Raw genomic sequence first — 25,487 nt, 5'->3', positions numbered from 1 at the left:
CCTCCCTTCATTAGGAGATGAGCCAAATAAGACTAGAAGTTATGACTTTAGCATTTCAGCTCCCCACCCCCAGAATTATTGCTAGCAGAGGACTCTGAGGCAGAGCAGAGCCAGGCGGGAAGGAAACGTCTTGGGCTGTGCCCACGGGCTGCACTCAGACCCCATGGGGCTATGGCAGGGCCAGGAGGAGAGCACTGGGGAAGGAAGTCTTACGGTAAGGTCGGACAGCAGCTGTCTTCAGGAATGAATCCAGGAGTAGTGTCCTCCTGGGATGGGCCAGGAGGATCTTGTGTTGACTGACTGCCCTTCCTGAGTTTGGGAGGAAATTAATCTCCCACCGTGGGCTTCAGTTTATTTTTATATTGCAAGTTAGCCCGAAGGGAAAAAAAAATCATAAAAAAATTCTATTCCCTAAAAGGAATCGCAAATTTCACAGCGACCTAAGGAGATTAGTCAAATCCCTGTGACCGTCAGCAGTTTCACTTAGGTCAAAGCCTGGCATAACTCAATCTCTGTGAGAAGAGAGGAGAGGAGCGGCACAGACTGCCCAACTCTGCAGGCGGGCCAGCCTTTCAGAAAGGACCTTTCTGCAATATCTGGAGGGAAATATCCCTTTTGCAGTCCTGCAGCAGAGAGGCAAACAGTCAGACTGGCCCAGAGTGTAGACAGCGAAAGGGAGCGTTATCTCTTGCAGATACCACAGTGAGACCTTCTGAGCTGGGAAGCAGGAGGGGGACCAATTTCCCAGGCTAGGACACATCAAAGGCTGTGTGAAACCTTCTGAAAATGCTCACCCTGAATTTCTCATGCATGGGTGGGCATATGGGATAACTCTCCATAGGGTCAGGGAAACGTAGAAAGTGGAACAGTTGGGTTCTGATTTGTCTCTTGCTCTGGGGGAGAAAATGAAGAGAATTTAGCTCATAACCTAAAAATAAATATGCCACCCGTAGGTTTGGTTTTGCACAAAAGTTGGCCTGAGTTAGGTAACCTAGGGCCCTTTTTGGATGAAATCATTTCCATCTCCTAGCAAATATGTCTGTGTTAATGGGCTCACAGAGTCATCAGCCTTTCAAGCTGTGTATCAAATTTCATCCAGGGGATCGGTAATATGGAGGAGCTTTGGTACTGCTGCTGCAATGCACTCATTGAGCAGAGAAGTGTTGGAGAAGGAAATAGAGGACAATCTTTTGGATTACTCTAAAAAGAAATAGGGCTTTCAGCTCATACTCCAGAGTTTTAAATAGCTCTGCCTCCCTCTCAGTGAGAGGAAGAAGCCTCTCGATAGAAACCCAACAGAAAGTCTCCTGCTCTGTTGTGTGAATATACGGTATTGCCTTACATTGTACCACGAAGCCAAACAGGATGGGAAAGTCCACGGTGTCTGTCCTCCACTGCAGAGAGGCAGGAGACTTTTGCAATTGTTTCCCTTTCCCTGATAAGGTTGCTGGTGCAGTTTTTAGAAGAAACTAACATTTTTTGCAATTCTTAGCTCTTCTCATAGAGAAACTTGTTCTCTCTTTGTGGCTTCTCTGCCGTTTGAACTCTTCCAGAAGTACCAGCCCTGAGGTTTTCAAAATTATGAGTCAGGAACTGGGAAAACCTTACACTGATTTAGAAACGAAAAGATGAAAAAACAAAACAGCAAAAGACACCCCAACCTCAGGGAGTTTCGAGTTGCTTCTGGTCTTTGAGCTTTTAAGGTCGAGAGTGGAACAGTCCCATTGCGGTGTTTCTAGGTACCATTACACCTGCTTTTCTATCTGCTGTTTCTTTTCTCATGTTAAGAGCTCTTTGGGACAGAATGCATCTCTGCGTGTGTGTGAATGTGCAGCATTTAGTAATGGCAGTCTTCAGGCAGGATGCAGCCTCCTGGGCAGAGGGAGAAGGAATGTAAATTGTTATGATCAGCCATTTTACCTATGAAATACAGAATCTGAGCAAAAACATCTGAGGAGATAGCAATATAGCAGATGGGATAAGGGAAGGCAGACAGCACTGTCGTCCACCACAGCTGCCAGCATTTTCAGTCTTTGGTATTTGCTCCTGACCCAGTGAGAGCTTTCCTGTGGGGAGAAAAGGAACAATAAAGATGATTCCTATGTTCCTGATGCACACAGAAAAGGACATTCAGGTCCAATTTTTAGTAGCTGACACCGTGGGAGATACTGAAAGCCCTCTCTTGATCAGGTTCCCACTTGGATTAGCGTTGTACCAGCAAGCAGGAAGATATTCCCACTCCCAGACAGTTTACAGACTACACACCTCTGAGGCAGGGCGCAAAACCAGAAACACAGTCCTTGCCTCTACAGGCGGGAAAAGCAGATCCAGTGGAGAGAAGTGACCCGAGGTTCCACAGCACTGTGCTATGGAAAGGTCAGAAACAGAGACGGAGCTTCCCAGCTGTGTGGCTGGGACACAGACACGGGCAAGCTCTGCCCAGATCGGGAGCAGCTCTTACTCCCAGGGGCCAGAGCATTGCAGTCATTCTTGCGCAGCACCGCGTCTGGCCACTAAAGCCAGTCAGACCTGCTCCAGCCAACCCTCAGATGTCTCTGCAAGGTCAGGTCGCTCTGAGTTGGGAGTTTGCAGCCCTGCTCCTTGCCCTGCACTTACAACACACACAAAGAGGACACGAGCCCTGATCTGTTTGACCAATTGATCTCTTAGTCATTTCCAAGAACCCTGCAGAATTGCCTTGCAAACTGCATGGCTTTGCCACTTATTTCTGCTGCAGATGATCTCTTCCAGCCCAAAATATCCCTGATCCTATGATTAAAGCTTACTTTGATCTTTCTTTAAGGAGTGGGAGCTTCCAGGAAGACATGAGGAAGCCTCAACGCTTCTGCCTGCTGTAACAACCTGACTTTGTAGACAGAAATGCAAGAAGCAAAGTCTTCAAAATACTTGATCCAGGTGGAGGAGGCAGATCAAAATCACAGCAGCGCCTTCTTCTCAGATTTACCTGTGTCAAGGCTGAATTTGGTTCTGGGCCTACAGAAATAATATTAAAAAAATATTCCTCCACTGTCAACACAAGAGAATGTCCTCTGCTATTCCTCTAACATCAAAACGACCAGAAGCATGAGTTGTGCTTCGTATTAAGTGGGTTCAGGTTGGGCAGAGGTAACGTGGCCTTTTACTCCTGACAATTTAACCAATCTGACATTTGTTCTCATGTATTTCTCCACTCTCCACCCCCCAAGAACTGGAAACACAGTTTCCCTAATTGGAAACGCACATTTCATAGTAACATTTTTCAGGCCACTTTGCGGGATGAATTTTTTCAGCACAGCTTTAGTAGAAGCTCACTGCTCTTACCTGGCCTCTCAGTGTCCGTATCCTGACAGATTTCTTCTGCAATCTTCAACTGCTCTTGACTTCGCCTTTTTGTGGTGTTTGTTTCTTCGCCCTTCTTAAATAAACCATTGGCAGTTACTATGGTAACACGTCTCATTCTATCTCTCTCCTCCCTAAAAGTCTATTTCTATTTAACAGGCTTTTAAACTGACTCTATTTATACTTTCTTTTGTTATCCTGCCCCTGCTCCCTTGCAGTCAGACAAGGGCAGGCACGGAGTAGTGCATGCACTAGCCTGTGTTACTAATAATGGCCATCCATAAACACAAGAGCAAGCCGTGGGGATCAAAGCTGTGACCTTCATCAGGAGATGCTCTGCTTCTTAGACAAACAAAAAGGAAACCTGAGACACGGCACACCGCGTGCTCCAGCAGGAAGCACTGCTAGCAGGGGCCATCCCCACCTCCCCGCTCTCCAGCTGTGTGCTGAGGGGCTGCAAGCCCCCAGAAACAGCCATCACGTGAAAAACAGCCTTGGTCTCACTGCAGGCAGCTTCCACCTTTCCTCTTTTCTCAGTGTCAGACATTCGTCTACATTACTGCTAATTGGATAAAGAGAAAAATATGAGCCGTGCTCCTTTTTGCTTCCTATTCTGTAAAAAGAAAAGCTCCCTGCCTCTCCTTGCTTTTTCATTTTAAATCTCAGGGCTATTAGCAAGCATCAAGGTTTATTTCCTTAAGGTTCATTATATAATTTAAACATGCAGATTACAATTTATCTTAACCCTTAGCTGAAGCAGTTGGTGTCTGAATTTTTGCAATGGCAGCTTTTCTCCTATTGTTTTTCAGGCATTTCTGCTAATAAAAAACAATGGGTCTGAAACAGTCCAAGTACAATTTGGTTCCTTTCTCCATTGAGAGGTTTCACTTGTACAGTCAGGCTGGTGCCAGAAACCACACATTTTTTGGTCATCTTTAGGGTGTTCCAGGAAACATATTGTCGACAGATCTCAATTTTTCAGTAGGAAACGCAAGTAGAAGACTCCCCAGCCCTCCCCTTCTTTCCTCCACAGAAAGACAGCTTTCAGGACTTCTTTATTGATGAAGAATGAGCCCAACAGCTGTAAATTCATTTTCTTCTCGCTTGTGATCTCTAGAGCCTGGCCAGCACAAGAGGCTGTGATGCCCTCAAAGTGACACTCCAGAAAGGGTTAAGGTATCTAAAACTACAGCCTCAATAAGCAGCTCGCAACAGTGTCCTGTCCCCAGGGTAAGATCAGTGTATGAGAATTTGCTCAGATCATGTAATGTTTGTAACTCGATTTCCTGCCGGAAAGCTTCAGTGGGTGGAGTTTCTGCTGAACCAGACAGAACTAGAACTATTTCCTTCTCCAGATTGCTTGTGCATGTCCAGTCAAGCTCAACTGAATTAATAGCAACCAGTTTGTTTCCCCCACACACCCCTTCCCATTCACCTCTTGCAGTGGAGATACAGGAAGTATGTGATAATCTTGTTGCCAGGACAAGTGCCTCAGGAGGTGGGATGATCCCACAATCTTGGGCAAGTACCGTACTTTCTCTGCATTCTGGCCCATCTCTTTGTTATATTCTGGAGAAAGAATGTCCTAATGACCAGCCTCCTGCCATACTGATTTCCTACGTGGCCTTGGGAAAGTCACTTGACCTTTGCCTGCCTCCTCTTTCTGTGAAATGGAAAGGAAACTAGCAGGAGGCTTCCTCACCCTGCTGCCACCATCATTATTAAACCAGGGCCCAGGAGGATCGAAAGTAGGAACCTCTCCAGTTTAAGCTTAAAGACCAGTTGCTATTGTCTCCTGAAGCAGTGCAGACCTGTGGTGGATTGCCAGAAGCACTTCTGCAGGGGAAAAAAAAGCCCTGTTAATTCCCACACTCCCAACTGCAAACTGATTCATTCATCCCCTGCCTCCGCCATCCCAGGAACCATGAGTTTCCTTTACGTCCATCACTGAACTCAACCAAACCTCCTTGGAAAGTCCAGATCCCACCCAGGTGCTTGGTTTCTTACCAAAATACTAGGTTTCACCAGACTGGTCTAAGCTAAACCCCAGCAAGATACTTTTGTCTATACTAACAGCATGCACACAGGGATGAATGTACGCCTAGCCAAGTGAGATCCTACGGATCTCATAGGAGAACAAATTAGAGCTGGGACCAGAGATCTACCACACCACATACAGCTTCAGGACTCTGCTGGCTTTGAATGGTGACAGATCAAGTTATTTGAGGTTCAGCTGGTAATCCAGACACCTCATTTTCAAGGTTAAGATGAAGGTGGGCAAGCTCCCTTTGCTCAGTCAATTTTCAGCAGCACCTTTCAAAAATTCTCCCCAGGGTAAACAGCAAAGTCACCCTGAACAAAAGAAATGAAGCACTTTTTTTTTTTTTTTTCTCACAGGACCAAGGAGGAAACTCATCTGAGGCACAGAGATATTTCTGAGTTCCATGTTTCTCACCCTTTTCCAATTGCTGTCTCCACACCAGCCTGTCAGCTGCAGTGCTTGTCTTTGTTGGATGCCTGGGGCACACCCTCTTCCCCCCCCCCCCCCCCCCCCCCGCCATCGATAGTATCATGTCCTTAGGATGTGTCTACACTCCCAGGTAGAGCTGGTTGCGCAGAATAGTCCTTTCCTTAGGCCTGGCTAAGTCTGGAGGCTTGGGTGTGAGATAGAAAGTAGGCACTGCTCCTTATCATGCAAGGAAGGTTATGCAAGTATGTCCTTTAATGAGGAAAACGAAGGCTCTTTGAATAGGTATGTGGGGTTGGCTGCAGGTAACTTCTGGCAGTGAGCAGGGTTCTTGCAGCATGTACCAGCCCAGGTTTCCAGTGCCAGATTAAGTGGGGGAACCCGCCACCCCCCACTGACCTCCTTAAACGGAATGAACAATTCACCTTCTTCCATAAAAAAGGACAAAATTTAAGGACCATAGCATCACTGAAAGAACTGCCACCAGGACCTAAAACTCAAAATGTTTATCTAGAGACTGTTACTTCATCTCCTTTCTGATTGCTGGCTTGCAGGCGTGGGAATGCAATCTGTATGGTTTTGTTTTTTTTTTTTTAATTGCAATCATTTTGCAGACCACCTTCAGGCAGGCTAGGGACCGCCAGTAGTGCAGGGACCGCATGTGAAGAAGCCCTGCCCTAGGAGACCCATCCTGCCTTCCCTGATGTGGTTAAAATGCCATTCCACGTTGTGGTGCCTGCAAGGATTTAACCACGTTCTCAGCCCAGACGAAAGCCCTGGAGTCTGCCATGTGCCTAAGAAAGCAGGACTGAGCTTCAGCTGTGTAGGAGGGCAGCTGCAAGAAGCCAGGCTATCTGCAGCACTCCTTAGTGATGCCTTTATAGCCTCCCCCATCTCTCTTACACACAAATGTAACCTCTTAGTCTCTGGGCCCAGATCTTTCTGTTCCGAAGTCTTCGTTGGCTATTAATACCTGGGGAATCTGTGAAGTAGGCAAACAAGGTTTTGATGAGTGTGGGAAAAGGAAAGGCGTTACCATGTATGAGTGAACTTCAGTTTCGTTCATGTGCTGAATTAGTCAGTGCCTTCAAGTGAATTCCAAGTGCTGGTCCAGCTATTAAGTGACTCGTCTTGAAGAGGTAAGTGCTCCATTTTGAGCCTCTCCTGGAGGAAAAGCTAACTTAAAAAAATAAAATAAAATCTGAATCAGAACCATTGCATGGGTTTTCTTTTTTTTTTTTTTTTTTCTCACTTCTTACATCTCCCAGAAAGAAAAAGTATCCACTCCTCAATGCACAGCAGCTTCTGGGACCTCTGCAAGCTGGAGAAACTCAAGTTGCTTGTAGTGCAGGTGAAGGTGATGTCTGTACCAGGACTAGTGACTGGAAATCTCATCCAGATATTGAAGTTCCAGAGGAACATGATGTGATAACTGGTTCACCAAAGAAGTGGGAGTACCTCGTGTAGAGAGTCAAGACACACACTCCAGTGGCTGAGAAACTCGGTGGAGGACTTGTTCAATTAGTGGATGGGAGAGACATCAGTGCTGAAACGCTAACACTGACATATCAAGAATCCATGTTTCACTTCCTACCCTGGAGGAGCAGTTCCTCCTGCAACCTTTCCAAACCACTTTTCTGCTGCTTCCCTCTCTTAACACAGCAGCCGTGAGAAATGTTGTCTGCAGGTGGCAAAAAGGAGAGTAATTTTTTCCATCAGTTCAGTGTTAATGGTGTCCTGGCTTGAAGAAAGCTGCATTCGGTTGAAATGGAAATGACAGAAGGGGGTAGGGAAGGACCATGGAAATAAAGATTACAGAAACTCAAGCAAAGCAGGTGTATGGAATGTATTTCTATCCTTTAGGCAAACATGGAGGCTGCGTGGGCTTGATCCAGGAAAGTGTCCTAGCTGTAATACAAGCGCTTTGACAAGCACACATTACAACATGGCCAGGCTTTCCACTAACACTAAGGCAAATACAACCCTCTGGGATTAGTAACTGCACAGAGGTTACAATCCTTCCACGTTGCTTTTCAGTGCATGCTCAAGGATGCTAACACGCATAGGAGATTGTCGATATTTGAAAATCCATTCAAATTCAGGAAATTACAGCTAACATGAAGCCTATTTGATCCTCTTAAGGCAGTGACCTGATTGTGGAAACATTTCTCTCTGCCTGTTTCTCTAAAATACAGAGAAGTGAGGCAGATCTTGACTGAAGATGGATTCAGGCTTGCCAGCAGACCTGAAGGTGTTCCTCAGTTGCGTTGCGTATCAATTTTTAATACCTCCATTTTCCCTCCAGTTTACAATGGACAAATGTTCCCCTACCAAAGAGCAGCAGCAAAACTGGTATGAATTTACACCACTGGCCAAGAAGCTACACTCTGAGGCACAGCAAGCCTTCAGCCTCACCCATGTAAGACGGATCAAGCTGGGTTTGACAGCAATTCTGAGATGATGCGGTGGAGGCTCACACTGTTGCCCCTTTTTCTTTTGCCAGAGCTGTCAAGCTGAGATTGTGCTCAAGTGCTACAATTTGCCATGTGACATTTCAAATGGCAAGCAAAGAACAGCTTGCTAGCCACCACTCTCAGGCTCTCAACTAAATAAAACCAGATTACTGGCATTTGCTGCATCTGAAAGAAAGGCGGTTCTACCATATTCACAAACAGTAAAGGATACAGAAAAACAAACATATTCCCTCAGAGCCAAATGCAGTTCCCCATCATGCCTGGGAATCCCCATGGAAGGAAAAGGGGTCATGCTGTTTTAACAAGAAAGGATTTGACCAAAAATACCCAACCAACTAGAGCAGCTGCAAAGTTGTTTTTCTTTGTGCTGGATTTTTTGTTTGTTTGTTTCAGTTGTCAATTTTTTGCTTTTAAAGAAAGCATTCGCAGGCGGGTTTCTCAGTTGGTCCTACCATCACCACGAATAGCATGAGGACTTCTGCCCTCCAGAGCTTTCCCTAAGTTCACCAGACTGATTCTAACACCACCAGAAGCCACACTCTGAGTAATTCATTTAAAAACATTGATGTGAATAACAGATAATTTTCTCACCTAGAAAATGTAGCAGGTAGTCAAACAGCAAAAACCTAAATGTCAATAGCAAGGGAAGTAACAGTTTTCTTTCTGTTTTCAGCAGACGTCTATTGCAAGGTGTGAATTTTCTGATGTCTGATCAAGGTTAAGCTTATGCTATGCCTCCCCTTGAGAAGGGAAGGGGAAGGGCAGAGCTAGACATGCCAATGGATACCCCTTTTATCTAGCTGCCTGTTTTCAAACTTGCAGAAACTGAATGTCTCTAATACCCTTTGAAATTGGTCAACAGACTCAAAAGTTTTAGCAAAGGATCCATTTTATACACCTACGAACATATGCTGCAGTTGCTTAAGATTCACTGCATTAAGAAACCTTGGTAAAACTGACTTGTTTCCTTTATTAATTCTTTTTGTATGATGCATTAAGAAAGTCTGAACCTTTTTTCTACTCTTTTTTCTGTTGGAAACACTCAATATGCCAAATCATCCTTTCTCAAGTTCTGCTGGAGGACTTCTTGTAGATCTTGACAGGTCAGCCCTTAACCAAAGAGGAAGCCTCCTGGCCCTTTTAACAAATAATGCTCTTGGAAACCTAAAACACTGTCAGGTGGTTCTGGTTTAGATGGCACCCTTTTAGTGCCTTTCAGGGTAGAGGAAAAAACATCCTTGAAATGAAAGCATATCTGAGTATCTCCTGACATTCAGCTGCTGTCCCTTCACCTCCATGTATTTCTGTACAACTCCTGAGGAATCACCTCATCCCTCTGTGCCTGTTTGTCACCCCAAAAAGCCCTCCCCTATTCCTTTAACAACTGCGAAGCCACTGGCTGCCTCTGCAGTTAATTCTGCTAAAAGAATCCTTGATAAATAAGAAATAAATGAAAAGAGGTGACTTGTGCTGAACTCAGGTGCTCTGTTCCCATTCTTTTGAATTTATGGTAGCTCTTTACACTATGCCGCAGATCTAGATGGGGATTTATAGCCACAAAGGTCGACAACCCGAGGTGAGGCCTTTGGCCAGAAAGGCTGAGCAATGGCAGCTCCTGAATCACACCAGTCCCCAGGGGCCCACGGGGCCCACTGGGTGACACCGCCGTGCCTCACACGTACCCATCACCGCTAAGGGCGAGATGTTAAATAAATCCTTTACAGAGCTTCAGAAATGAGTGGCCTCCTCCTCGCACCTGGCCTGGCCGGTGAGGGCCTTCATGGGCCTCTGCCCGGCCTGTGCTCCCTGAGGGAAGGGGGGCGCAGCACCACACTGAACCTGGGCCTGAACTGCCTGCCCCTGCCTCCAGGCCTCCCTCCTTGCCTTTCTCTTTGTCTCCCTCAGCTTACTCCCTGTCCTCGTCCCTGTCCCTCTTCTACTTCTTCTCCTCTCCACTCACCTCAACCCCTCTGCACTCACCTCACACCCCACCCCTCACTGCGTCCCCTCACCTGGCCCCGCCCACTCCCGTGGACACGCCCCTTCCCTAGCCCCGCCCGTCACGTAGCTCCTCCCCTATACCGCTCCCTAGTCCCGCCCATCACCTATCTCCTCCTCATACCCTTTCCTAGCTCCGCCCATCACGTAGCTCCTCCCCTGCATCTCCTTTCCCTAGCCCCGCCCCGCCTCCTCTTCTCTCACCGCCCCATTGGGCGGATTCCTTCCCCATTGGCTTCCCCCCGGGCGCCACGTGACGCCGCGGCCGCGCGCTGCCGGAGCGCGGGGGCGGGGCCCGGCGGGGGCGGTGCGGGGGGCCGGCGGCGGTGGCGGCGGCGGCTGCATGTGCGGGCGCGGGGCGGCGAACGGGGCTGGGGCGGGCGGCGCGGAGCGGAGCGGAACGGAGCGGGGCGGCACAGCCGGAGCCGGCGAGCAGGTCAGTGCGCGGGGAGGCGGCGGCGGCGGCGGCACGTGGGGCCGCCCGCGCAACAATGCGGCCCGGAGGCGGCGGGGGGGGGGGATGCCCCCCCTTCCTCCCCGCCGAGAGGCCGGGAGCGGGGTGATCGCGGCGGGGAAGGGTTGCGATGGAGGCGGGGGGGAACCGTGCGCGGGGCGGCGGCGTGCGGGGGAGGCCGCGCAGGGCGCTGCACGCTGCGGGCCCGGCGGGGGTGGGCGCCATGCGGGGCCCCCGGAAGCGGTGGGAGGGGAGGGGGGGTGGGGGAGCCGTGCCGGGGGTGCACGGTGCAATACACCCGGTAGCTCCGGGAGGAGCCGGGGGGGGGCGTGCACGGTGCAAGACCCCGGGTAGGAGCATGGGGGGGGGGGTGTCACTCATGGTGCAGTAATCCCGGTAGCAGTGGGGGGAGCACCCGTGCACGGTGCAGTAATCCCGGTAGCAGTGGGGGGAGCACCCGTGCACGGTGCAATAACCCCGGTAGGAGCATGGGGGGGGTCATGCATCGTGCAATAACCCCGGTAGGACCATGGGGGGGGGGGTCACACTCGGTGAAGTAACCCCGGTAGGGGCATGGGGGGGTCATGCATCGTGCAATAACCCCGGTAGGAGCAGGGGGCTGGGGGGGGGGTCACACACGGTGCAAGAACCCCGGTGGGGAGGCCGTGGGCGATGCTGCACGCCACCGTCACCCACCCCAGCAGAGCGCCCTGATGGGGATGGGGACCACCGCGCTGCCCGGGTGCGACGCAGGGTGGAAATCGGCAATCGTGAGCCTTTTCGGGGTCCGGGGGGGCTCTTGGCCACCCTTAGGAGGGCGGACGGAGGGCTGCGTCTTGCGAAGGGGCCTGGGAGGAAGCGCGTCCTCCGTGCTGTCCGGTGGTGCCATCCCAATGGACGTTTCCCACCTCTTTGCAAGAAGACAGCCTCAAATGTGTGGGGCTGCGCTCGCTGCGTCGGCGGTTCATGGAATGGTTTGGGTTGAAAGGGACCGTAAAGATCATCAAGTTCCAACCCCCCTGCCATGGATAGGGACGCCTCCCACCAGACCAGGTTGCTCAAAGGCCCATCCAAGCTGGCCTTGAACACCTCCGGGGATGGGGCAGCCACAGCCTCTCTGAGCAACCTGGGCCAGTGCCTCACCCACCCTCACAGTGAAAAATTGCAGCCATGACGGCCTCTCCCGCACCATACTCTGCTCTGGTGAGACCCCACCTTGAGTACTGTGTTCAGTTTTGGGCCCCTCACTACAAGAAAGACATTGAGGTGCTGGAGCGTGTCCAGAGAACAACAAAGCTGGTGAGGGGTCTGGAGCACAAGTGTTATGAGGAGTTGCTGAGGGAACTGGAGTTGTTCAGCCTGGAGAAAAGGAGGCTGAGGGGAGACTTTATTGCTCTCTACGACTACCTGAAAGGAAGTTGTAGCGAGGGGGAGGTCAGTCTCTTCTCCCAAGTAACAAGGGATAGGACAAGAGGAAACGGCCTCAAGTTGCACCAGGGGAGGTTTAGGATGGAGCCTAGAAAAAATTTCTTCACCGAAAGGGTTGTCAAGCACTGGAACAGGCTGCCCAGGTAAGTGGTGGAATCGCCATCCCTGGAGTTATTTAAAAGATATGTAGACATGGTGCTGAGGGACATGGTTTAGTGGTGGACTTGGAAGTGTTGGGTTAGCGGTTGGACTTGATCTTAAAGGTCTCTTCCAACCAAAATGATTCTATGATTCTATATTTGAGCATGTTTCCGTTAAACTAACAAGCTTTTTGCTGGCCTGACCATGGCGTGGGGGCTTTGGGAGCCTGGTGGGCCCCGGTGCACGAGCGGGAGGGCACCGCATGCCGTAGGTGAGGTGGATTTTGCATGCGACTGGAATTACTAATCCAAGCAATTAGCTGGAATCTGGCAAGTTTGCGCTGCTGCCAATTTCCAGGTAATTTGGTTATGGCTTCGTCTTTCTCCTCAAAGGAGCTGAAACGTAAACAGGGCGACTGAGTGTCTGGAGTACTGGGTTGGTTTTACGTGTGTCCTTCGTGCTAAAGGAGGATCAGCGAGAAAACAGAGCTTTAATGAAGTTATGTATTTATTGAGAGCAGTGGAAAAAGAGTGGTGTGGATAAACGGGGCTGGCAACTTGTTTGAATGCTAAATATCCTGAATCTCCCTACCCTGTTGTGAGCTGGATTTAAATTCCGCTGTTACAATGTTTGCTGAGTTTTTGGTTGTATCATTGCTAATAGCATATGTTGAAAATGTTGCAGGTGGATTTAAAGCTGAGGGCTTTGCACACCTACCAATATTAATATACAGCCAGGAACTTAGTAGTGTGTTGTCACTAGGCTTCAGAGTTAACAGTCCATGTGCCGGCTACCGGGGGCTGTTGCAGTACCGTCCCCGACACAGCCACTTTAAGGAGACGTCAGGCGCTAGTAGCGGCCACCAAATTTGACTCGTGGGCAAGCGGAGGAAGAGACTTTTAACCTTTTGGTCAACGCTCCAACCTGAAATTTGTTCCTTTGGGAAAGCGATACTTCTGTTAACTTTGACGAGGCTGAAAATAGTTGCGTTACCGGAGCCCTGAGAGCCTTCGCCACGTTGGCTCCGCTTACGGAGAGCGCTGCTTGCAGAAGCAAAAAGCTTTCGTTACAGCTATTTTAGTTTTATTTTTATGTGCGTCTCGATAGCTCAAAAATCGCTCGCCGGCTTTCAGTCAAGGCGGTCCCCGATGAGAAGCATCCGCTGGGATCGGCCTCTTAAATGCATTTCTTTGATTTGACGGCAGAAGTGCCCATAGAAACGTAAAAAAAAAAAAAAAAAAAAAAAAAAAAGGCATTTAGGCACGTTTCCAGCTTAATCATCCCCTGCAAGCGATGGAAATCAGTGGCTTGAAATCCAACAGCACTTGATATTAAAATAGCAAACAGTAAACATTGGCTCCTATCAATAACTTTAATTATGGTTTGGGTTTTGTCTTAAATAGGCACACGTTGCCATAGGGAAATAAAAGTTTAGCATCCAGACGTGCTCAGCGGGGTGGTAGCGTCTTTGGACGTGGCGTAACGTGCTTTTACAGCATAAATTACAATAAAATAGGGTTTTAGCAGCATAGCGTGCCGTTGTGTAAGAAAATTGCAGACTTTTGGGCTGAGACCGCGTGGTTTCTGGGCATCGTGCGCCGTGGCGTGTTGGCGTTCCCGGGCAGCTTCGGATGGGGAAAGCGAGTTTTACCGCTCCGGCGCTGAACCCCGCTGGGGTTTTCCAACCATAAAACAAAGTGGAGAGGAGACTTTGTGTGTGCCACTGATAGCCAAACTGAAAGCAAAAATAAACACCCACGAAAGCTTTTCTCTTTTTTTTTTTTTTTTTTTTTTTTTTTTTTTTTATGGTCATTGACAGAAGGGGAAAGTGCCGGTCGGGTGTGAAATCCCGTGTTCGCTACACTCCGAACCTGGAAAACACAGATCACGGCACGTGGCAGGGGTGTGCGTGGCTCCCCCTTGGATTTTGCATCTTTTCTTACCCTCCCCCACGCTTGATTTTTATCCAAAATTAAGGGAGGGAAGCGGCACCGCTCGGTCCGTTAAATGTTCATTTTTGCCAAGTTACGCCACTTTGTGCCCGCGAGACGCGACCGGATTCCTGTGGCAAGGAGCCCTTAAAATTTCAACAGCTCTACCTATAAATATAGTCGCCGTGAAAAGCAATCTGGCTTTTTTTTTTAAAAAAAAAAAAAAAGCTCTTTTTTTAGTCCCGCTGTATCTGCCTGACTTTAGTGAAATGCAATGCATCTCCAGCCGGGCGGTGAAGGCGAAGCAGCGTGGAGCATTGAGTTTCTTAATTCCCCTTGCTAATTTAGGTGAAGAATGGGTGGAAGCGGAGGAAAAAAAAAATCATTTTTGTTGTCCTGAAGATTTTTTAAGTGGTGGGAGGGTGAGGCTGGCTCTGTGCAGCCCCGCGGCTTTTTGCAGAGGGACCTTCGCTGATCGTTTGGTCCCAATGGGTCCCGGAGAGCTGCCGCACGGTGGGGAGATGCGGGATGGGGGGAGGAAGGAGCCTGGAGCATCTTTTGGGTGCGAACCAACGTTCTGGGTGAAAATTAACCCCCCAAAAATATTAAAATTAAATAAATTAAGTAAAAAGAGCTGGCTGCCACCTCACCCTGGAGGTGTCTGCGCTCACCCGACTTTCGGATGAAACCATGGCCGAGCCGGGAAGCTCGGGGGCTGATTTTGGGCATGCCCACAGTGCTCCTTACATACACATATATGTTTATGCATGTATATATGCCCAGGGGTGTTCCCATGTGTATACCCTGCTTTGACAGGGGGGTTGGACTAGATGATCTCCAAAGGTCCCTTCCAACCCTCACCATTCTGTGGCCCCTCCTGGGCGCTCCTCCGCGCCTATGGGGACCCTCCCACCAGCCCCACACGATGCAGTGAGGCGATGGCCACCACGTGCATCCCGGTGGAGAAGACCCCGCTGCCTGCAGGGCTGGGATTTAGCTGGAAAACCTAAAAGGAAGGGGGTGGTTTTGCAGCTTAGCGATGCATTTCTGCACGCCCTGCAGAAAAAATAAAAAAAAAAATCCACTTTTGCGGCTGGAGCAGCTTCGGTGTGAAGGCATGGGTCACCTTGCAGTGCCAAAAAAAAACCAACCCTGCTGGGGGGGGGATATTGGGACGGGGCACGGGTCGGAAAACGGGTGAGAGCGGGGCGGGAGATGTGGGCAGGGGGGGGAATTGCTGCGTGTGCAGTTCGGGGAAGCGCTGAGCCGGGGCTGCGCGGGAGCTGCAGACAGCCGCCTCACGTGACCGTCTGAATTTCAGACCATTGCTGGACCACTTTGCCAACAGCCTCTCCGCGGCTCATCAGCTGCAATATCGCAATATCGCTGCTTCTTTTTTTTTTTTTTTTTCTTTTTTTTTTTCCCCTCTTCCTCCCCACCCTGCCTGATCTCCAAGCCGAAGCAGGAGGGATGAATACGACACGGAGGGGCGGCTGCAGCTGCTCAGGGTCTGTATCCAAATGGTTTCCTGAAAGGCAAGTTTGTGGGTTTTGTCTTGTTCTTTTTTTTTTTTTTTTTAATCTTAAAAATATTTTTACTGCGAGTCTCTCCTATCTGGGCTGTTTGGATGTCAGGTTTAGTTTCCCATGACATCGAGCGATTAGAGGGGGGGGGGGGGGGGGGGGGGGGAGGAAGAGTGGCTGAATGCTTATTATTTATTTACTTATTACTACGTGCTGATCTGCAGCGGTATTGATGGTAAATGTGTTCCCTCTCATCTTTGCGATAGTTCTCGGCGATTTCCTCTTTTACGTCACCGCAGTTAATAAGATGTTTAACTGGAGAGCTGGGGGCGATGTGGCGTGTTATCGTGTTGCAAGGAAGAGGAGGAGAGTTGGGGGGGGGGGGGGGGAGGAATGACGAGTTCCCGCACAGACTTGTGCTGGGGGAGATCGTATCGATGCAACCTGTCAGGCTGGGGAGAACAGCTGGGTTTGGAGGCAAACCGTTGCCTTTCACCCTTGATGAACCTGACCTGGCTGCATCGCTATTTTATTTTATTTTATTTTATTGTAACAATGATTATTTTTCCTTCTAATACTGAGAGAAGCAACTCAATCCTCTATATCTGCTGCATTGCCGGAGTCAAGGGCACGCCTCTTGATTTATTTATTTATTTATTTATTTATAAGCAGGCTTTGACTTCCCCCCCCCCTTTTTTTTTTTTTTTTTTTTCATCCCCTGAAGCATTGATTGGCTTTTTTTGTGGTGATGTTGGGGTGACAACACAGGTGCAGAACCACAGCCCTCTCCGGGAGGGTCGTTGACTTTGTGCTTCGAATCCCGTGCGTGTCTCCAGTTGATTATAGAGTTAATAAAGCATCGCCGTTGAACGCGCCTTGACCAGAAATAGCGTCCCGATGTGCCATGGTTTGCAAGGCCAGCTTGCCCAGAGCGGGCAAGTTGGTCAATAAATGCTCCGAGAGGCACCCTTGGGAGTTTTGCACTGAAATGGAAATGCCTGTGTCCTTCAGACCTTCCCTCCTTGCCAAGTTGTTTTCTTCCCTCCTCCTTCTCCAACTTGCCACTCAAACCCTCTCCTTTCTGCTGTGTTTTTCCACAAGTGTCTTTCAAGCGTGACAGCAGGGAGAAGAAAGCCAGTATGGGGCCACGGGTGCCGCGACGTGGGGGGCTGATGGCTATCAGCCCAACCTTTGCCTGTGGTTTTAGGGGGGGGACCCTTCGCTCCAGGTGACTTGGTGGCTGCCAGCTGGCTGTGCGGCGCAGGTGGGTTCGCATCCAGCAGCGGTTGGGCATGGGGCTGCCTCTAACTGCCACCAGACCCATCCCACCTGCCCGCACCTCTTCCAGGGTTACCACCTTGTCTCAAGGGTTCGAGTCGTATAGCCCGACCAAGGTGTCCCCATGTAGGTCTGGAGCAGAGAAGGGTTCCATAAGTCTCTCAGAGCAATGAGATGGGCAGAGGGGCACAGAGGTTTTTCAGGAGGAACAACCACAGCTCTGGTGGTGACATCTTCCAATCTTCAAGCGGGACCTGTTGCTCACAGTCCTGCCGGTGCTTAGCTGCGGACTTGCTGTCGGTGATTTTGCTCAATAACTACCTTTTTTTTTTGTTTTCTTTTCTTTTTTAAGAACAAAATTCTTCTTAAAAAGCAACATGCCATCAGTACATTGGGATGTTGGCTTGGTTTTTTTGGAGGGTCACAGCCTCCCAGCTCCACTCTTGCTCCAGGGAAGGAGCAAGGGTGCAATTTTCAGCCCTTATGGGAACTGGGTCTTAAATAACCCCACCACATCCCGGTTGCTGGAGGCGGGAGTTAGTTTTTCTTGCTTCTGCCATACACAACAGCCCTCTCCATGCTGCTCCTCCAACCTGGGACGAGGGGAAGTTTGGGTGCAACTCCAGGCGGTGCTGGCTCGGCACATGTTCCCAAGCTGGGCGACCGCCCGGGGCCCACTTCATGCGAACGGGGTCAGCAGCTGGGAAATTGCAGAGCAAAGTGCCTCCCTGGTAATTCCCAGCTGCCGTTAAAGCCGCTTTAAAATAAATTCCCCTCAAAGAGCAATTCCAAGTATTTGAGGGTTTGAACTTTTCCGGAGAAGGGTTTGGGAGCTGCCAGCTACCGCGCTGCGCCCTGGCACGGTGGGGGAAAAGCGCCGGGGGAATTGCCCTGATTATCCTAACCTCTAGAAAACACTTCTTTTTTTTTTTTTTTTTTTTTTTTTAATGTATATATTATGTTTATTTACCAGCTGCGTGTGCAACACAACCATCAGAAACAGAGCGCTGCTGGAAGCAAAGCCGGCGTTGAACTGGGAAGGTGGGTCGCTGAGCAGCGTCCTGGGCTGAAGGCGGTGCCCGGGGCTCGGGTGACCGTCACCGTGCCTTCATACCTGGCCGCCAGCGCTTAGCGCAGCCCGGCTGGGCGCCCCTCGCCGTGCATTCCTCCACCGGCTCTGCTTGGTAACGTGGGCACAACAGAAAACAAACTTTGCAGCGAGCCTTGCTCTCCCAGAGCCCCTGAAGCTTGCTTTAAAAAAAAAAAAAAACAAAACAAAACAAAAAAATTTGGAGCAATGTGGTCTTTTTTTTTTTTTTCTTCTTCTTCTTTTTTTTTTTTTTTTTTTTCTCATGCTCATGAAAATTCTCATACCAAACCAGTAACCTCCGCTGCCCCCCGGTTCATTATTTTTTAAGGTGGTGTTAGGGGGTATTTAAGGGGAGGCTTTTCCAGCCTCTGCCTCCTCTCCTCATCCGCACCCCGCTCCGTGCCAAATTACAGCTTCGTGCTTATGTGGCGGGCAGAAAAACAGAGATTTTGGTCAACAAACAGGAAAATTTGTCTTATCCCCATTTCCCCACCCCGAAAGGCTTTGGCTGTCCCTGCAGTGATGCATCACCCCATCACCCTGGAGAGCATCACTGGGGTGGGGTGGTGGGATGCAACCTGCTGGTCACAGGGATGTCCCCATGAGGCTGGGTACCCCGAGGTGGGGACAGCCAAGCCTTTCCCTGCGAGGACAGTGCTGGGCTCCTGCCAAAGTCCCCTCTCCGGGGCACTGTCAGCAGCGCGAGCGCAGCTGGGCTGAAGGCTGGTGATGAAACCCACGATCCAGGTCACCTCCTGCCCCTCTCAGTGCCTCGAATGATGGGGATGCTGATAGCAGGGCCACATCCAGGCAGGGAGTTTGCACCTCTACGGGCACGTTCAAAGGGGTTGGGGATGAACTGAGCCAGTTTGGGGTAAAACTACCCTAGAAGCCCCATTGCAGCAGGGGGTTCCTCCCTGCTGTGCACCCCTCATTGCTGTGGCTGAGCCTCTCCCAGTTCAGTTTTGTTCATGGACTGTCTTTTGCTCTGGCAGTTTCTTAATTAACTTTCTGTCACGTATGTAAATTTAGAATTTTTTTCTTTTTTCTGCGTGGATGTGGCAGAGCCATCTCTTGAGGTGGGAGAAAACACATCTGGCTTCTTAAGGAATCACGGAATCATTCAGGGAACCATTGAAAAGAGCCTGGCTCCATCCTCCTTCAACCCACCCTTTAGATACTTGTACGCCATAATAGGACAGGTAGGGAATCCTGCAAATCGCAGAGGGAGGTTTGCCGTGCCATGGGACAGCAGTGGGTGCAATCCCAGCCCAAAGTCACATCCACCAGACCACACACTTAGTTCTCTCTCTCCTCTTTTTTTTTTTTTTTTGTCCTCCAAAACTAATCCCTCCAGCCCCTTAGGCTTTTGTTGTTGTTGTTGTTGCTCCTCTCTGAATTCCTTCTAATTTGCAGGCTCGCTGCCAGCATACAACGCGCTATAAAAAGGGGACTTGTTCTTCAAGCTTCCCTCCAGTACACAGCGTTTGCACAAATAGCAACGCGCTTGACAAGTAGGTCCGATTCCCCCTGCTGTTACCGAAATGCTCGTAGGGTGCTTGGGGAGTAGAGCCACCGTCCTAAGACAAGCCAAGTAGAATTACGCCAAGGGGCCTGAGCCGAAATCCCAGCTGGTTTTTAAGCTCCCGTCGGCTGGAAAAACGGAGCCGTGGCTTTTTATTTTTCTCCCCGTGCAGCTTCCCTCTCTCCAGGAGCGAGCGGATGCGGTGTGCATCCCTCCGTATCCCACCAGCGCAGGTAGGGCTGCCGGGGGTGGGATGCGGGCTGTGGCAGAAGACCCACATCCCGCTGAAGCCAGCCCCGGGGCCACCACCGATTGTTGGGTTTTCTTTTTTTTTTTGGCTGATCTGGAGGCCGATCCTCCCTGCCATTACAGGCAGCCGCGATGCAAACCCCCTGCCAGCTTCCTTCTTAAAACTAATGAGCCGTTTGACCCTGGCAAGTCCTCCGGGAAAGCCGCTGCTGGAGCCTTGCTGCTCGCATGGATACAAACTGCTCTCGTTTCCAGCTTAAATTTATTTGTGGATGACTTGTACCCATTTGGCCTTGTTCCTCTTGTACCCGCGCTGGCTTTTAGCTCAGATGGCTCTTTTCCCTGCTCTGGTATTTATCCTCTGGCAGGCTGTACCAAGGACCGTGGCTCTGCCAACCTAAATAAGTCCATTTCTCCTGGTTGAGAATGGATGGAGGGGGCGTAAGGTCATCGAGGCTTCCCCACCATAGAATCACAGAATGGTTTAGGTTGGAAGGGACCTTAAAGATCATCTAGTTCCAACCCCCCCTGCCATGGGCAGGGACACCTCCCACCAGACCAGGTTGCTCCAAGCCCCGTCCAGCCTGGCCTTGATCTGTTCCTGCGGTGGAGACAGCCCCGGTGACTTGTGTTGGCATCTCATCTTTCTGTTAACAGAGGAAAATCCACCATGCTGCCTCTTGACATCATAGAATCATAGGGTTGGAAGGGACCTCTGGAGATCATCCAGTCCAACCCTCCTGCCAGAGCAGGGCCACCTTAGAGCAGGTTGCACAGGAACGCGTCCAGGTGGGTTTTGAATGTCTCCAGAGATGGAGACTCCCCCACCTCTCTGGGCAGCCTGTTCCAGTGCTCTGCCACCCTCAAGGTAAAGAAGTTCCTCCTCATGTTTAGGTGGAACTTCCTATACTCAAGTTTGTGCCCGTTACCTCTTGTCCTATCACTGGGCACCACTGAAAAGAGCCTGGCCCCATCCTCCTTGCACCCACCCTTTAAGTATTTATAAACATGGATCACGTCCCCCCTCAACCGTCTTTTTTCCAGACTAAAGAGACCCAATTCCCTCAGTCTTCATCCTCACTAGGGGTGGTCCCAACCTGCAGAAGGCTGAGGCTGGCCATTAGCTGCTGGGGAATGGAGGTGAGGAGCAGCATGGTGGCTCAGACACCAAAGCCAAAGATGCTCCAAAGCCCAAAAAGGACAAAAATCTGTCTGGGTCATTCAAGAGGGTTTGAGGACCACTTAAGATCATCCCTGACCATCCTCTCCGATTTGAAGCCCTCATCTAATCATTAGCATGCTCTTCTTTTGCAATGCAAAAGCCATTTTGGTGGAGGATGAAGAGCTTTTTTTCTCCTAATGCAGCCTTCAGTAACACCCTTTCCTCTCCTTTCGGTTGGCAACCGCAGGTAGTGGCACAACCGCTCGTGCTCCCAGCCGTGCTAATCTTGTGCTAATCTCAGCCCCGGTCTTCTGAAGCAGAAGTTTCCCGTGCGTGGCTTTGCCGGGCGCTTTGCTCAAAGGCTGAAGGGGATTTATGACACTTGAGTTCAACGGAGCAAAATATGCACGTGGCTCCTTACCACTGGTCCCCTTCTGGGTCTGTCGGACCATCTGGGATGCGATGCTTTTTGATTTAAAACCTTACCGAGGGGGGGTTGAGGCTTCGTGCAGAAGATCTTGCAAAACTCTGGGCTCAGGGCGATGGCTGGGAGCCAGCTTGGGTATAGGAAGAACTTTGAGGTGTTTGCTGTCCATCCCCCCCCGGGGGTGGTAATTCCTCCTCTTGGGATCTCATTTCCTCCACCGGTTCTTTTCCCTGCCACGTTGAACATCTTTGCTGCGGGTTTTCTTTGCACGTGGATGCCTTTTTGCACGTTCTGGGGAAGTTCTGTGCTTATTCCTGGTGATGCTGGGACGCTGGTTTGCCCATCCCAATTTGGACCCCTGCCTTCCCCTTGGCAGGCAGAGCTTGGCTGGTACCTTTGATGGAAAGAAAGATGCTACAGGAGCCGTCACTCACCAGCTCCTTACTTCCTCCAAGTTTTTCCTTTAGTTAGGAACCTATTTTTGTTTGTTTGGGTTTTTTTCTCTGCCTAATCTAAACCGCATCAGCATGCGTCCATTTGCGGCGGGATTTTATATCCCCCTGCAGAGTCCTTCCAATATGCCCTGCCCTCATTAAACCACACACAAATTGGCATCATCGAGGAGGAGCTGGGCTCTGCGGTTATTAGCGGGATTATTCTCATCTCTCATGGTTTCCAGCGACACTTCTCAGCTGGTGTAACGCAATTCCCCCTAACACTCATCTCCGCTGGCGGGGAGAGCGATGCTAATCCAGCACTGAGCATCAGCAGCCGATCCTGGGGAGAAACCAGCAGATCTCATCGCATCTTTCCACATAAAGTGATTTTTTTTTTGACCCTGAGCTCCTCTTCTACAGGCTGTGATTGTTATGTACGTCACATCGGGTGTTGACATTCCGCCCCGAGGCTTTTCTGAGCAGCCCGTGGGCTCCTTCGCAGCCGCAGCTCCAGCGCCGGAGCACATCGCACCGTGCGGTCCTCGGTTGTATCGCTGGTTTTGCTTTTTGCATCGTGTTTTCTCACCACCTAAATCAGCATCCTTTGAAAGGCTTGGGAGTTCGGGTTGTTCAACCTGGAGAAGAGGAGGCTCCGGGGAAACTTTATTGCGGCCTTCCAGTACCTGAAGGGCACCTGCAGGAGAGCTGAGAGGGACTTTTTACAAGGGCATGTAGTGATAGGACAAGGGGGAATGGCTTTAAACTGGAAGAGGGCAGGTTTAGATTAAATATTAGGAAGAAATTTTTCACTCTGAGGGTGGTGAGGCACTGGCCCAGGTTGCCCAGAGAAGCTGTGGCTGCCCCATCCCTGGAGGTGTTCAAGGCCAGGTTGGACGGGGCTTTGAGCAACCTGGGCTGGTGGGAGGTGTCCCTGTTCCATGGCAGGGGGGACGGAAGTAGATGATCTTTAAGGTCCCGCTCAACCCAAACCATTGTATGGTTCTATGATTCTATGACCCACGGCTTCCAGCACTCATGGTGGATGCAGCTGGGTATTTTCTCCCTGCAGTCAATCTTCCTTCTTCCTCTCTCCCCGTTTATTTGATTTCTCGCTGTATTTAAAGCCAGGGGCGGCCAGTGCGTGTTTTGCAACCTTCTGCTGCTGTTATTCATTTCTTAGAAACCAAGGGGAAGGAACCACAAGTAATAAAGAGCCTGAGGTTTGAGGACTGGCTGTTTATTTGTCAAAGCTAGAAATGCAGCGGCTGAAGAGGACGAGAGGAAATCCTCAGTGCAAATGTACCTCAATTAAGTTCAGGCTTGCGTAAGTTGAAACTGGGGATGGCATAGCCATAGCGGCTGGACGGGGAGGATTTCCCCCTGCTGGAATTTTATGCGGAGGTGTCAATCACTACCATTATTGCAAATAACATCTCAGTTTTGCCTTTTGCACCTCATTTTTGCACGCCCCAAGCTGGTTTTCCTGCACCATGCCCGGCTGGCGCTGGGAGAGCAGTGGTGCCCATCTCGGAGGTGTCGTGGCACCTCTTGCAGTGGGATTGCGTGTGGCTGGTGGCTATAAACCAGCCCCAGGGGTGCACATGCTGGCGAGGAGACAACTGAGGCTGGCCATTAGCTGCTGTGGAATGGGGATGAGGAGCAGCACGGTGGTTCAGACACCAAAGCCAAAGATGCTCCAAAGCCTAAAAAGGACAAAAATCGGTGTCTGGATCATTCAAGAGGGTTTGAGGACCACTTAAGATCTTCTCCCTTGGAAGCAGCAGTTACCAAAGGAAAGGGAACGTCTTCAATTAGGCATTTTGGAGCATCTGTTTTGAATTTTGCGCGTGCGTTTGGGGGAAGCGGGGAAGGCTGCTCTCTGGGTCGATGGCTGGCAAGGCGGAGGATGTCCTTTCAGGGATACACCTGGCTGCTTACAAAATTCATTTGGACACCAGGAGCGATTTCCACATCTCTCCTCCTTTTTGGACTGCCTTGTCAATAACTTCCCAAAGCACTAACACTGGGCACGAGATGGATTTCTGCTTGTGGGAGGACAAGGTACTGTCCCCACATGAAGCGGCGAGAAGGGAGGGATGCACATGTGGTTTTCTTTTTCCGTTTTGCCCCTCCTCGCTACAGAGGAGGCATTGGCATGTAATTACCGCCAGCTTTAATCCAGCCAGACCAACTGTCTTTCTGGCAAACGCAAATACAATAGGAGCCAAAGGTTATTGCACGCCCTAAATAAAACCATCACAGCCCCAGGGCCTCACCCAAGTCCAGTCTGCAAAGCATCCAGGACCGGCTCGGTTCAGTTTTGCTGAGCCAGGAAGACTTGGTTTGATGGCAACGACCCATAACTTTATTTTTTTTTCTTAGTTTCGCCCGGCGAAGCCACCTGCACACTTGCGGCCACTGCAGCACCTGCCAGGAGCAGCACATCTGGCCAGCGTTAGCAAGCCCACCGCGGGATGAGCTCGGTTCGGGGTTTTCTTGCTAAAATTATTAGCGGCTTTAATTGAAACCAGAGGCAGGCGAAAGCACGTCACGGGGACACGCGCCGCTGGCAGGCGTGCACGTCTCAGCCCGCCGCGTGGCTGTGATCTGCGTCCTGGCGAACTGCTACCGGGTGCAACCTGGTGTCCTGCCCATCAGTGGGATGGACGGGGATCTCATGCACCATGCAAGGTCTTGCTTGACCTGGAGGAGCTGCCCAGGAGCCAGTGCATCCCACCAGGCTTTTCTTCCAGCTACTCCTCTGAGCTGGGGGTGACTCTGAAACCTGGAGGATTTAACTTTCTATCCCTGAGCAAATACAGCCCGAAGTGATGCAAATGCATGACCTCACCCGAATTTCCAGAAGAGGTGAATATTGCGTCACGCTGCACGTGCTGTATCCTTTGCCCCAGTCTGAGGAGCTCTGCCCAAGTCCACCCTGCTGCAGGGACAAGCCAGGCCAGGGAGGAGGTATGTGGTGGGAAAGGATTTCTCCTCGCCACCCGGTTTAATTATCGGTGTCTCAGCGTTTGCAATGTGATGGACGCTTGTCCATCCCCCATGGTGACTGCTCTGGCCACTGGCATCCCCGCAGAGCTGCCAGCGCAGGGAGGAATTGGGTTTCACAACCCATCTTTCCACGCTCCCACAAGATTACTGGAGGGAGAGGAATGTGCTGGAGAAAATATCCCAACTGCTGTTAAAAGGCACAGCTTTCTCTGCCCCTTTCCAGGACAGCCGTTCCTCCATCGCACCGGATACCCTCCTCCTGCTGGCATCACCCGCTGGAGCCAGCCCCGTGTCACCTCCCCATGTCACCCTGGGGTGCCTTTGCCCTCCTGGCCTCCCCTTCATGTGCAAATAATTGTGATTGTGATAAGCAGGCTCTTTTATGAAGAAACTCTTTGCTTTTCCCCCGTGGTGCTCCTGGGACAGAGCTCAGTCACTTCATATCTGGACAATAAATCTCCAGGACACACCCTCCACGCAAAGCAGTAATGCCTCTGAAATCACGGGCCTGCCAGATGCTTGTTCTGTCTGGGTGAAGAGCACGCCAGCCGGTTG

The 25,487-nt window shown here is 50.4% G+C and overlaps 1 protein-coding gene across 1 annotated transcript in view; it reads left to right on the top strand.

Annotated features, from left to right (window-relative positions):
* Positions 1-10,609: 10,609 nt before the first annotated feature.
* Positions 10,610-25,487, top strand: part of PTP4A3 (protein tyrosine phosphatase 4A3) — a 47,090-nt gene continuing 32,212 nt past the window's right edge. Inside the window, exon 1 of the mRNA XM_082479010.1 lies at positions 10,610-10,714. The gene's annotated coding sequence lies outside the window, so the exon portion shown is untranslated. The remainder of the gene's footprint in view (positions 10,715-25,487) is intronic.

The sequence above is a fragment of the Vanellus vanellus genome (assembly GCF_965231255.1).
Source record: "Vanellus vanellus genome assembly, chromosome: 2".
Taxonomy (NCBI): Eukaryota; Metazoa; Chordata; class Aves; order Charadriiformes; family Charadriidae; genus Vanellus; species Vanellus vanellus.
The sequence above is the reverse complement of the archived record's forward strand: the minus strand, read 5'-3'. Positions and strand labels throughout refer to the sequence as shown.